General features: G+C 43.9%; 1 pseudogene; it reads right to left on the reverse strand.

Annotated features, from left to right (window-relative positions):
• The window catches only part of LOC111966143 (sodium channel protein type 8 subunit alpha-like), a 125,413-nt pseudogene that overhangs the window by 89,917 nt on the left and 20,470 nt on the right, over positions 1–15,026 (reverse strand).

Raw genomic sequence — 15,026 nt, forward strand, 5'->3', positions numbered from 1 at the left:
CATAAACCTTTCATATCTTTCTAGAAACTGCATAACATTACAGCACAAGTTGACAACTCATGCTGTGGAACCGTTATTTAACCACCTTACCAGACCGATGCCACTCACCACATGCCACATGTGCTCACTTTTTCTGCCTTGGTAACGTGCCGTTATTAACCATTACCATACACAGTTTACAATGTTATTATATAACCTATTAACATTACACTACCGAAACAGCACTGCAGCCGGAACAATGCCTTACGCAATATTTCAAAACACAATCGCGGTTGGAAAATACAGGTTGGAAAGCAAATGGCTCCTGCTTAAAAGAGAAGACTCGAATCCTCCTGTAGGCTACCAAAATATTCAATCAACTTCCAAAATAGCCGATTGGATACAATTCCTGTTTTTCAAGATAAACACAAGATAAGCTTTGGCACGAACAGCACATCGGCTCATCACTCGCGAGTATGTCTCAGTCAGCTGTCAATCCATGGTGAGTCAGCTGCTCATCGTTGTGCGATCAGCTGCTCATTCATTGGGCGAGTTCAGCTGCCTCATCATTGGGGAGTCAGCTGCTCATCATTGGGGAGTCAGCTGTCTCTTAATGCTTGGTGGCACTGCTACATTGGCGAGTCAGCTGCTCATCATTGGGTGAGTCAGCTGCTCATCATTGGGGTGAGTCAGCTGCTCATCATTGGGAGTCAGTGCTTATTCATGGCGAGTCAGCTGCCTCATCTGGGTGAGTCAGCTGCTCATCTCATTGGCGATCAGTGCCATCATCTGGGTGAGTCACTGATCATCATTGGGTGAGCAGCTGCTTATCACTGGTGATCAGCTGAACTCAATCATTGATGACGCCAGCTGTAATTCATAAGATGTCGAGCAAGCTGTATCTATAAGTGAGGATGAGTCCAGATGCTCATCATTGGGATAGTTCAGCTAATCATTTTTCACTGGAGTTTAGCTGTCATCATTGGTCGTCCAGACTGTCATCCATTTGCTGTCAGTGCGGAATATCATTCGGTGAAGTCAGCTGATCATATTGCAGTGAGTTTAGTGAGCTGCTCATCATTGGGTGAGTCAGCTGATCATCATTGGGTGAGTCAGCTGCTCATCATTGGGTGAGTCAGCTGATCATCATTGGGTGAGACAGCTGCTCATCGCTGGTGAGTCAGCTGCTCATCGCTGTGTGAGTCAGCTGCTCATCGCTGGGTGAGACAGCTGCTCATCGCTGGTGAGTCAGCTGTTCATCGCTGGGTGAGTCAGCTGCTCATCATTGGGCGAGTCAGCTGCTCATCATTGGGTGAGTCAGTGAAACTTCTTTTCTAGGACTCAAGACAGTCGTTGTTATTGATCTCAGATTCTCAGTTTGTCAGTATCAAAGTAAACTGTCATTTCAATCATGTGTGAGGTATTGAAAAAGATTCTGCTAAACTCTCCAAGTCATATAAAATGACAGAACTGAATGAAATGTGTTTGTGAAAGGTCAAATTCTTCCCAGACCCAAGTTTTAAAAGAATCTCATGTGTGAAATGTCTGTAAGCACCTCTCCTCTAATGCTCTACGGCACTACACAAAAGCAATGCTTTACTAGCAAGGTGATTTATTGTTGATTCACTCTGGTACCTCAGAGCCCCCTAGGTCACCCCTCTCTCGCGCTTTTGTTCTGGCACCTCCTGATTTACAACTTAAGCACTACCATCCATATACCATACCATATCATATACTGTATGTACTGTAGGAATTGTATGTGTTGACTCAAGTAAAGGTTAGTGGCTCATTCAGTCACCCCATCAGCATTCTAGAACGCTCTAGAATGCCAGCAGAAAATATGTGTTCTATTTTCTGTTCAAGTCGGTCATTATAATGAAAAGTTAACCATCAAAATGAACAAAACAACAAACGAAAACAGGCAAAACAAACGTTTTCAATGCCATTTTTAATCACTCAAGCTTTTAGCAGGCTAATACTGTAAAGCAAGTCACTCAAAAGCATCATGCAGCATAAAATATGTCCACAAACTAGGCTTGGCAGTCTTCATCAATAATGAATAGGTATATTCTGTGGGATGTCACTAAGAGCTATGTCAGTTCCCAGCTGAGCATCAACATACTCTACGTTTCTTCTGTAACTCAGACGCATAGGAGTCAAATTCATTCATTTGCATCCTTTGTTCGTGATAAATAATGTTAATGGRTTTAGTTAATTGTACCCTCTCTTCCAATCCAATTACCTAGTTATTTTTGGATATGAATAATTATCTCCATCTTTCGAAAACCTTGCAAGAGCCTGGAGGCTTTTTCCAATGATAAAAGTACTATGGATGAGCTATACTGTAGATGTCTCAACAGTCTTTGTCAAAGTGTACAGTACAGTGAATCAGGAAAGGTTGGCTAATTATAAGCTATTCCTTATGGTCAGCTAAAGAAAAATGAATCCCATATTTAATCAACATATATTTGACTTTCTCTCTGGTGATAATCTATTGGTGTGCTATCATACTGTCAGTGTACTTTTCTTTAGTGGGGCTTCTGCTATTGCCCATTCCAATGAATAGACATAGAGAGTGGCTTACAGCTATTTCCGAGGAGAATCACACCTGCCTTTAGGATGAGACTTCTACTGGGGCAGAAGAGAGACACTTTGGAAGAACCTGGAGTAGACTGCAAAGCCTATCAAAAATGTATCAGTACCATTTTTGATACATTTGGAGGAAAAAATAAATTCAACAAATATTATTTCCAATTCTTTTTTTTGGGGGGGGGGGGTGCTTAAAAATGATAATAAAAATGATAATAATAATATTAGTGAGTATAATAAAAGTAAAAGGGTGTGATATAAACATCAGCCTTRGTGTTTAAACTGAATCTCACCTGGTATGACAGAGATAGTTTTCAATGCTCGGAGAACTCTGAATGTTCTCAACGCAGAGACATTGCCCAGGTCCACAAACTCTGTTATATATCTGTAAACAGGGGAAGGACCACACACAAACAAACACCAATGACAAAACCACACGTGCAAGAGCACCACAACACCACCACCACGCACGCACTCAACCAGGAAGTAACCACAACGCCACTCACAGAGCCTGTCCACGGAGGGGGAGTAAAGGATAAATAAAATAAAAAATAGGACCCACGACACATCGACCCCCATCCTGTCTTACCTGGAATTACAGAAATAGTTTTCAATGCCCTCAACACTCTGAACGTACGCAGAGCTGAGACATTACCTAGGTTTACAAACTCTGTTATACACCTGCAGAATCAAATAAAAGTTACAAACTATTATTGACACACACGATATAAGACGAATGTAGTGGTTGAACAGAAACACTTCTTGAAGTTAAAGATATTTAAGGTCCACTTCGTAAAATGCTGAACTAGTTCTACGCAACATCAAAAACATGGTAGCCTTAGAGTTAGTTATAGTTAGTTTGCCAACATGTAATGTAATGTGTTTGTAACTATACATCTATATCATGTCAAATCCAACATGGTAAGATGAAGCCTTGATCAAAATCCTAAGGTCTCCAGCAAACTGAAAGAGAAAAATGGAGAATGAGCGAGAGACAGATAAAGAGAGAGGGAGGAAAAGAGAAAGAGAGACAGATAAAGAGAGAGGGAGGAAAAGAGAGAGGGAGAGACAGATAGAGAGGAAAAGAGAGACAGATAAAGAGAGAAGGAGGAAAAGAGAAAGAGAGACAGATAACGAGAGAGGGAGGAAAAGAGAAAGAGAGACCGATAAAGAGGCGGATGGAAAAGAGAGAGGGAGAGCAGATAGTGAGGGAAAGAGAGACAGATAACAGAGAGAAGGAGGAACAGAACGAAGAGATAAGCAGACTGAGAGGGAGGAAAAGAAAAGAGAGACAGATAAGAAGAGGGAGGATAAGAGAACAGAGAGAGGAACAGATAAAGAGAGAGGAGGAAAAAAGAGACAGAGTAAGAGAGAGGGAGGGAAAAGAAGGGGAGACCAGATTAAAGAGAAGAGGGAGGAAAGAGAAAGAAGACAGATAAAGAGAGAGAGAGAAAGAGAAAAGAGAGACAGATACAAGAAGAGAGGACGAAAAGAGAAGAGAGAGCAAGAGATAAGGAGGAGGGAAAAGAGACAGATAAAGAGAGAGGGAGAACAAGAGAAGAGAGGCAGATCAGATAAGAGAGAGGGAGGAAAGAGAAGAGAGACAGAAAAGAGAGAGGGAGGAAAAGAGAGCGGAGAGACAGATAGAGGAGAGTGAAAGAGAAAGCAGATAAAGAGAGGGGAGAAAAAAGGAGACAGGATAAAGAGAGAGGAGGAAAAGAGAGAGGCGAGGAGAACAAGAGAGAGAGAAGAGATTGACAGATAAAGAGAGGAGGGAGAGAAAGAGAAGACACGATAAGAGAGAGGGAGGAAAAGAGAAAGAGAGATATGCAGGAACAGTTAGGAACCCTCTGAAAACACCTGATTGAACCCCCCTTCAAAGAAAGAAAGCCTGGACAATTCTGGACAGTAACAATACCTTTAGACTTATTAACGCTCTATTTATCAATTATCCCACACCATAATAATAATACTTAATATGTCTTATAAGAATGAACAGGTAGGTACCTCTAAGATTCTCATACTTACGCCATAGAAATGACCATGAAATCCAGCCAGTTCCAGGGATCCCTTAGGAACGTAAACCCATCTATACAGAATCCTCGAGCGACGACTTTTACAAGACATTCAAATGTATAAATCCCTGTGAATGTGTACCTGGATGACAGAAGCATGGAACATGATCAGAATGAGCAATTTACTATTTCAAATCCAAGAAGTATATCGTTTTTATCTGTTGAAATGACGTACTGGTAATACGTTCAGGCTCTTATYGAGGCTAGCAATACACCACTGTTAAAACCAAACGTGTGTAGGTTAAAACATGCATAATAAAGGTTTTTTAGTTTACATTATACACCTGTGTAGATAATTATAAGAAACGTGAACTTACTCTACTTGCTTGGACCACTCAGGAGGATCACTAAAGGTCATGAATATACAGTTGGTCAAAATAGTACACATAATGATCATGCTGAAAAGAGTGAGGAAATGAATTAAGGAMAAGTCCAGAGATTCAAGGTGGAAAACAAAGTAAATGTCACCATCCAAAACAGTTAAAGGGATACTTTGGGATTTTGGCAATGAGGCCCCTTATCTACTTCCCCAGAGTCTGATGAAAACCATTTGTATATCTCTGTGTCCAGTATGACGAAAGATAGTGGTAGTTTCGCAAGCGACCGCTAACTGGCGTTAGCAAAATGACTGGAAGTCTATGGGTATCTGGGTATAGCGGTGGCTTGCGAAACTACCACTAACTTTCATCATAGTTCACTACAATGGTAATAGGGTGCCATTTGGGACTTAACCATGAAAAGTACTGCACTATACCTTTCAAGACTAACCAACCGATGTGGTTGTGTGAAGAAAACCCCAATGTCAGCATTTGAGCAACTAGGGCTGCATATCAATAGTCTATAGTGGCTTCCTCTCCTCTGACTTCCTTTCTTCTTCTCCTCTATGTCTCCTTCCTCTCCTCTATGTCTCCTTCATGTTTCATTTCTCTCTTTATGCTCCTTCTCTCTATGTCTCTCTCCTCTTGTCTCTTCCTCTCTATGTTTCCCTTCCTCTCCTCTAGTCTCTCTCCTCTCCTCTATATCTCCTTCCTCTCTCTATGTCTCTTCCTCTCCTCTGTCTCCTTCCTCTCCTCTGTCCTCCTTCTCTCCTCTGTCTCCTCTCCTCTCTTTCATGCCTCCTTCCTCTCCTTCATGCCTCCTTCCTCTCCTTCATGCCTCCTTCCTCTCCTTCATGCCTCCTTCCTCTCCTCTATGACTTCTTCCTCTCCTCTATGACTCCTTCCTCTCCTCTATGACTCCTTCTCTCCTCATGTCTCATGTTTCATTTCTCTCCTTCATGTTTCATTCTCCTTTATGTCTCCTTCTCTCTTCCTCTTTCCTTCCTCTTCATGCCTCTCCTTCTATCCTTCATCTCCTTCTCCCTTCTCCTTCCCTCCCTCATCCCTCCTCTCCTCTATGACTTCTTCCTCCTCTATGACTCCTTCCTCTCCTCTATGACTCTTCCTCTCTCTATGTCTCCTTCATGTTTCATTTCTCTCTTCATGTCTCTCTCCTTTTGTCCTTCTCTCTCCTCTGTCTCCTTCTCTCCTTGTCTCCTTCCTCTCCTTGCCTCCTCTCTCTGTTCCTTCCTCTCCTCTATCAGTATCTATGCTCCATTCTAGCTATTGGCACTCTTCCCTCTCTATGTCGCTCTTCCCTTGCATTTTCCTTCCATCCACTCTGTCTCCTCCTCTCTCTATGTCCTCCTCCTCTCCTCTATGCCTCCTTCCTCTCCTCTACGGTCTTCTCCTCCTCTCCTCTTCCCTTCCTTCTCTGTCCTCCTCTCCCTCTTGTCCTCTCCTCTCCTGTTCTCTTCCTCCAGTCGTTCCCTCCTCTCCTCGTCCTTCCTCTCCTTCACGCCTTTAGCCTCCTTCATCCTCCTTCTCCCCAGTCTCTCCATTCTCTCCTCTCTCATTTCTCCTCTCTCTCCTACTGCTCCTTCCTTCCCACCCTTCCATTCCCCCTCTCCTCTCTCTATGATCTCCTCTCCTCTATGACTCCTTCCTTCTCCTATGCTCACTCTCTATGACTCTTCGCTCCTCTTACCCTCTCTCCTCTATGCTCTTCCTCTCCTCTATTTCTCCTTCCTTCCTCTATTCTCCTTCCTCTTTCCTCCTCTCCTATGCTCCTTCCTCTCCTCTATTCCCTTCCTCCCTCTATGTCTTCCTTCTCTCTCCTTTGCTCCTTCCTCTCCTCTGTGCCTCTGTCTCATCCTCTCTCTGCTCGCATTCTTCCCATGCCTCCTTCCTCTTCCTCATTGGCTCCTTTCTTTCATCTGCACTGTCCTGTGAAAACCAAAATGGAGGCTGCAATGAATTCGCTATCACTTGTCTAGTGGTTTAATGACAAAGAGAAAAAGGAGACTAGGACACCTATTTAGAATATTGAGATTATTGAGATATACAGTTATTGTCATTTTCAGTGTCATCTACTTTAATCAATGGCTGAGGGTGGATGGAAGAAGTAAAAGGCATCCTTGTTTTCAGAAGACTTTAGAAGGCCCTCTACAGGGAGCTCAGTAAGTACTTTAAGGTTGGCAGGTTAAGTTTGGAGAATGTTTTCTTAGGATGATCAAACGTCAAACCTCTCTTTCCATGATTAAGGGTCATCCACTTTGGCCGAAGAACCTTTTTAGTTTCTTTAAAAGCCGAAGAACCTTTTTAGGTTCTAGATAGCACCTTTTTTTCTAAGAGTGTATAAAGGCAATAGGGTGCCATATACAGTCTATACTACCTAAACTGAAGCAGCAGTCAAATGCACATTAGCATGCAGCACTAACAGAAGCAGCAGAATCTTCATAAATAATCAAAACGAACAGGAAATACTTAGGTCTCTCGTGGTAGAAAACCATTTGAAAGGATATGAATGTATCAAAATTTTAATAGCTATTCGCCTGAAAATATTTAAAGGATTTATGATGTACAAGGCAGGGTTGGCACTAAAGCGGAAGATTGTCTTCCCTCTATTTAGCACTATGAATGTCTGTGGAGAGAAAGAAACAGAGAGAGAGAGAGAGAGAGAGAGAGAGAGAGAGAGAGAAGATAAACAGGTTAAATGTAATAATTCAAGGCATGCACACCCAACATAGCTCTAGGTACAGTACCTCATCCTCATGTATCAGCTATGTGCTCAGAAAATAAAATGTCAGGTAAAACATTGTCAATTACATTATATGCCATAGATATTGGTCAATTACATGCACAGAGAAGTCACAATACTAGTATTCTAATCTACATAAATAAATACTGTATGTTTGAATAAAGTTCTAAATAAACATATTTCACAAACAACATTTCACAGCTGTAACAATGTTAGCCATTTAAAGGAATAATCTGTCTTTTTTTTTTTAACTCTCCACCTTGTCCTATATGCAGGGTTTCCCAACCTCGGTCCTGGGGCCCCACTGAGTGCACGTTTGGTTTTTGCCCTGGCACTACACAGCTGATTGAAATAATCAAAGCTTGATGATGAGTTGGTTGGTTGCTATATTGGACAGACAACGTCGACATACACTGTATATGTAAACTACATGTTTAAAATACTGTTACTACTAATCAACATCCTGAAAATGGTTGCCAAACAATCTCAATGCAGGGCAGGCAGCCTCTAATGTTGGGGTTTTTCCCATAAGCCCCTCTCAAACCAATCATCGTGATGTTTCCTTCTCTAACAGGAAATGTGCAGTGTACAGAGAAATGTCCTGTGCTAATGTTTCAGCTGCTGCCTCTACATTGTGTCCTGCCCTGCCTGCTGTCGATTGTTAGAATTGAAAGGAGTGGAAGCGTGCAGAGAGACCGACTAAGTAGGAAGGGGTTGGCAAACTTCTTTCAGCAGATAACCTCATAATTGTTTAAATAAAACATGACAATTTGCATGAAACTTTAATGACCCTGCAGTAAGTCTAGCAGAGCATAGACCGTGGACCAGTGTTTTAGCCCAAAGACAGAGAGGAGAGGAGACGAGAGGAGAGGAAAAGAAGAGAGTAAGAGAGGAGAGTAAGACAGTGACCCAGCCCCATGGGGAGACCTCAGAAAGATAGAGACAGAGACAGAGACAGAGACAGAGACAGAGAGAGACAAAGTGAGATAAAGTGGAGGAACATAGGGAGATACACTGAGAAAGAGTGTACAAAAATATAAACGGAACATGTAAAGTGTTGGTCCCATGGTTCATGAGCTGAAATAAAAGATCCCAGAAAACGTCCATATGCATTCCATACCATATCCATATTGTGTGCACAAATTTGTTTGTGAGCATTTCTCCTTTGCCAGGATAGTCCATCCACCTGACAAGTGTGGAATATCAAGAAGCTGATTAAACAGCATGATCATTACACAGGTGCACCTTGTGCTGGGGACAATAAAAAGCAACTCTAAAATGTGTAGTTTTGTAACACAACACAATGCCAGACGCCTCGAGTTTTGAGGGAGCGTGCAATTGGCATGCAGGAATGTCCACCAGAGCTTTTGACAGATAATTGAATGTTCATTTCTCTACCATAAGCCGCCTCCAACGTCGTTTTAGAGAATTTGGCAGTACTTCCAACCGGCCTCCCAACCGTAGACCACGTGTATGGTGTTGTGTGGGCTAGCGGTTTGCTGATATCCACGTTGTGAACAGAGTGCCCCATGGTGGCGATGGGGTTATGGTATGGGCAGGCATAAGCTACGGACAATTAACACAATTGCATTTTATCAATGGCAATTTGAATGCACAGAGATATCGTGACAAGATCCTGAGGCCCACTGTCGTGCCAGTCCTCCGTCGCCATCACCTCATGTTTCAGCATGACAATGCACGGGCCCATGTCGCAAGGATCTGTACACAATTCCTGGAAGCTGAAAATGTCCTAGTTCTTCCATGTCATACCCCCCTTGAGCATGTTTGGGATGCTCTGGATCGACGTGTACGACAGCGTGTTTCAGTTTCCGCAAATATCCAGAAACTTCATACAGCCATTGAAGAGGAGTGGGACAACATTCCACAGGCCACAATCAACAGCCTGATCAACTCTATGAGAAGGAGATGTGTCAAGCTGCGTCAGGCAAATGGTGGTCACACCAGATACTGACTGGTCTTCTGATCCACGCCCCTACTTTTATTAAAGGTATCTGTGACCAACAGATGCATATCTGTATTCCCAGTCATGTGAAATCTATAGATTAGGACCTAATGAATTTATTTCAATGACTGATTTATTTACAATAGAGAGGATGTTGGGGCCAACAGTAGGCTTATCCTCTTTTAGTATTCTAGTAAGGATCATGTCCAAAGGGCAGGAGGTCTTCATGTGGTCTAAAGTATCAAGGAGGGACTCGAGGGATATTTTCTCAMAAGAGCAAAAGGAAGCAGTAGACAGTCTGCCTCAAGTGAGAAATGTTGGTGTGGTCTTGGCTACTGTAAATCTGGGATCTAATATTTTCTATACATTCTGTAAAAAATCGTAAAAAAACGTTTGGAGAGATCAGGGGATGCGAGCATATCACTGTTAGAGGGAGCACCAACAACACGCTCAATTGAACAGAATGTTGGAGTGGTGAGTATTCTCAGAGGGTGGAGAAGTAGTTCGCTCGTCCATCTTAACTTCAACATTTTTTATTTCTCATCAGATCCTTCATTATCTCATAGAATACTTGAAGTTTGCAGGCCTTCCATTTACACTTAGCTTTTCTAAGTACACTTTTAAGGCACGAGTGAGGTCATTTAACCAAGGTGAGACCCCGGTATTCTTGGTTTTAATCAACCCTTCACTTGGATATGTACCAATTATAATTTAGATATGTCAAGAATGACAATATGACATTTCAGTGGAAAGAAGCAGTTCCGCGCACACACAAACACACACACACACACACACACTGTGCTACATATGCACTAAAAATAAACACGAATAAGGAGAGACTAATTTATCAACATACACACTACACATATGCACACACCACCAACACACAGTCTCCATAAGAACTACGAACTACACGTCTCCCCATAGGGGGGCGTCGGGGGAACATCCACCAAAACACACATCTTCCATAAAGAAATCACCACGTCCACAACCACACGTTCTCCAAGATACACCACCAACACATCGGTCTCCATAAACACCACTTCAACACACGTCTCTCATACAATAACGCCACAATACCACACAGATCTCCATAAGATACCCCACCATACCAACACCCAGACGTCTCACCAGAATACATCATCCCTAAACCACCAAAGTCTCCCCATAATCCGCCACCAACACACCTGGTTCTCCATAGAACACCACCTAATCATCCACAGTCTCCAATAAATACCCACCAACCACCACCTCTTCACAATAGAATACGCCACCAAACACACAGTCCTCAAGAACACACCAACACACGTCTCCATAATTACACCACCAACACACGGTCTCATAAGACCCACCAAACGACGTACCGGCTCCAAATACCCACCAACACACGTCTCCAAGATACACCAACCACACGGTCTCCATAGTATACGCCACCAACACCACCGTCATGTCTCATATGAGACACCCCCCACCAAACACAAAAACATTCCCATAGATACCCACCAACACACGTCTCCATAGACACCCACCAACACACAGTCTCCATAATACCCCACCAAACACACTCCCATAGATACCCACCAACACACAGTCTCCATAGATACACCACAACACACCAGTCTCCATAGATACGCCACCAACACACACGTCTCCATAGATACCACCAACACACACGTCTCCATAGATACACACCACAACACTCTACCATAGATACACACACCAACCAACACAGTCTCCATAGATACACCACCAACACACGTCTCCATAGATACACCACCAAACACATCGTCTCCCATAGATACACCACCAACCACACGTCTCCATAGATACGCCACCAACACACGTCTCCATAGATACGCCACCAACACACACGTCTCCATAGAACACCACCAAAAACACACGTCTCCATAGATACACACCAAACACACGTCTCCATAGATACACCACCAACACCCGTCTCCATAGATACGCCACAACACACATCCCATAGATACACCCCAACACACATCTCCATAGATACACCACCAACACACAGTCTCCATACAACACCACACTCAAATACACACCACCAACACACACATATTCATAGATACAACCACACAACCGTCTCCATAGATACACACCAAACCACACGTCTCCATAGATACGCCTGCATGCAAGAGTCATTTTTGTAACTCATGACTAAACTGCTGCCAAAGCTAATGAAAATGTCATAATCCAGAACAGCGAGGAGACAGAGAGAAGACAGAGATGAGCGAGAGAGAGAGAGAACAGGAGTAGGCAGGAGAAGAGAGACAGTGTGAGCAGAGAGAGAGAGAGAGACAGAGAGAGGCAGGGAGAGAGAACAGGTGAGGTAAGAGAGAACAGGGTGAGGCAGAGAGAGAGACTGATTCTTATACAACCATTTCCTGATCTCCCGGATGACGTTACTAGCCTTTTCCCTGCCTGTACTGTTAAATTTTTGGACCCCCTGTGTATGACCTTCTGCCTGCCCCTGGACCCAGCTACCTGCCTCCTCCTGTGTATGACCTTCTGCCTGCCCCTGGACCCAGCTACCTGCCTCCTACTGGGGTCCTTTACCAATAAGCGCTTGAAACCAGCTCTCTGTCTCCCATTGTGTTCATTACAGAAGGAAACCGCTCAGGGATTTCACCTTGAGGCCAATGGTGACTTTAAAGCAGTTGCACAGTTTAATGGCTGTGATCTGAGAAAAACGAGGACAGATCAACATTGTAGTTACTAACCTAATCGACAGTGAAAAGGAAGCCTGTACAGAATTAAACTACTCTAAAACATGCATCATATTTGCAACAATGCACTAAAGTAATACTGCAAAAAATGTGACAAAGCTAAAGTACAGGCAGGGAATAGGCAAAAGGCGCCGTTGGTGAGGCAGGCAAAAACTATCATACACGGGAGGATTACATTACGGGAAAAACATCGCTCCGAATAGAAGTGTGTCACGAAACAAACAATACCTCACAATGATGGGGTGCAAAGAACTGAACTAAATAGTGTGTGATAATGACAGGTGTGTGAACAGGTGATCAGAATTCAGGTGATTGGGATCTGGAGAGTGAACTGCGTTCAGGGGATCTATGTGTTTGAGAATGTGAGTTAGAAGCAGACGTTACACCTTCCTCTCCGGCAATTGAGTTAGGAAGGACGCCTGTATCTTTGTAGTGACTGGGTGTATTGATACACCATCCAAAATGTAATTAATAACTTCACCATGCTCAAAAGAAATATTCAATGACTGCATTTTCCCCCCTTATTTACCCATCTACCAATAGCTGCCCTTCTTCGCAAGGCATTGGGAAAACCTCCCTGGTCTTTGTGGTTGAATCTGTGTTTGAAATGCACTGCTCGACTGAGGGACCTGACAGATAATTGTATGTGTGGGATACAGAGATGAGGGAGTCATAATAAAATCATGTTAAACACCATCATTGCGCACAGAGTGAGTCCATGAAACGTATTATGTGACTTGTTAAGCAAATGTTTTGTCCTTAACTAATTTAGGCTTGCCATAACAAAGGGGAATAGTTCTAATATACTTATTGACTCAAGACATTTCAGCGTTTAATTAATTTGTAAAAATGTAAAAATAAACATAATTCCACTTTGACATTATGGGGTATTGTGTTTAGGCCAGTGACACCCCTTTGTCAAACATCCTCTCTCTGGGATTTTAACATTTTAAATTCTGGTCCTCTCTACATGAACTGATGTATTGTACCACATAGACAGCATCATTACGTTTAAAAAACGGTCAAATATTGTAAAAGGGTGTGAATGAGATTGTGCGGTAAAAGTAATCATTTTAAGGGGCTTGGTATTTGCTCTCATTTGGACTTCTAATATCCATAATAAAAACCTGTAAAAGATATGTAATATTTGCTGTATTTCTGTGCTCTTGTCATTTCCCCCGGAGTCTACTGTAAGTGTACCTAAAAGGTTCTTCACAGCGAAACACATTTCGATAACATGGGCTAGGCTGCATCCAAGAGGGTAGAGAGAGGGAGCGATGCCGCTCGCTCACGCATGCTCGCACACGTCTCCCATTTCACCCATGTCCTCACCTCATCCTCCACCCTCCTTTGCTCTCTCCCCCTTCCTCTCTTCCACTCTGCACCACCAGAGAGAAACATCCACTAACATGATGCTGGTAGCGACAGCATTCCACACCAAGCCCAGCACAAGCTAGTCTTGCGTTACCATACTCCATAATCTCATTCATCACTCAGCTGTGGAACGTGAGGAAGCTTGGAAATAGAGGCTAAGCACAATCTAGCTTGCACAGCCTGGCTCATCCCCAACTCAACCCAGGACAGCGTAGCATGGCCTAGCCCCAGCCCCAGCCCAAGACAACCCAGTCCAGCCCAAGACAACCCAACCCTGCCCAAGATAACCAGCCCCGCCCAAGACAACCCAGCCCCGCCCAAGACAACCCAGCCCAGCCCAAGACAACCCAGCCCAAGACAACCCAGCCCAGCCCAAGACAACCAAGCCCAAGACAACCCAGCCCCAACACAGGACAACCCCAGCCCAGGCCAAACTAAGTCCAGCCTAAGACATCCTAGCCCCAGCCTGACTGACCTGGTGTTCTGACAAACTGACCTACACACTCAGGGTGTGCTACAATTGAATGAAGATTCTCATCATTTGGGTGCCATTTGGGAGTGGGACGCATTAGTATTCTCAGATAGTCAGAACAGCGTCCCAGCCCCAGCCCTGCTCCATCTCATGCCCCAGCCCTGCCCTATCCCACAGCCCAGCCCTGCCCCATCCGACACCGCATCCCCAGACCAGCCCCCACACAACAGACAGACAGAGTGCTGCATCATCAACCATCAGCCAGCCAGACGGTTGGCCGGCCGTCCCATCCCCTCCCTCTCAGTCTCAGTCATGACCCACTCTAACAGAGCCAGTACTAATGTATCACCCAGGGCTAGCCTGTCAGGGGAGGGGAGACAGACCAATAGAGAACGGATGGAGGATGGATGGAGGATGGATGGACGGATGTGAGGAAAATGTAATGTGGAGGAGGCTAGGAGAATTGGAGGTTCTCTATTGGTCTGTCTCCCCTCCCCTGACAGGCTAGCTGAGTACGTGTCCCAAATGGCACCCTGTGTCCCAAATGGCACCCTATTCCCTATATAGTGCACTACTTTTGACAAGGGCCCATATATGCTGAACAGTGCACTACTTTTCCCTATATGTTAAACTAGGGAATAGGGTGTCATAATAAAGGCTGGAAGGGAGAGTGGTTGTTGATAAAGGCTGGAAGGGAGAGTGGTTGTTGATAAAGGCTGGAAGGGAGAGTGGTTGTTGATAAAGGC

Source organism: Salvelinus sp. IW2-2015, linkage group LG7 (genome assembly GCF_002910315.2).
Source record: "Salvelinus sp. IW2-2015 linkage group LG7, ASM291031v2, whole genome shotgun sequence".
Classification (NCBI taxonomy): Eukaryota; Metazoa; Chordata; class Actinopteri; order Salmoniformes; family Salmonidae; genus Salvelinus; species Salvelinus sp. IW2-2015.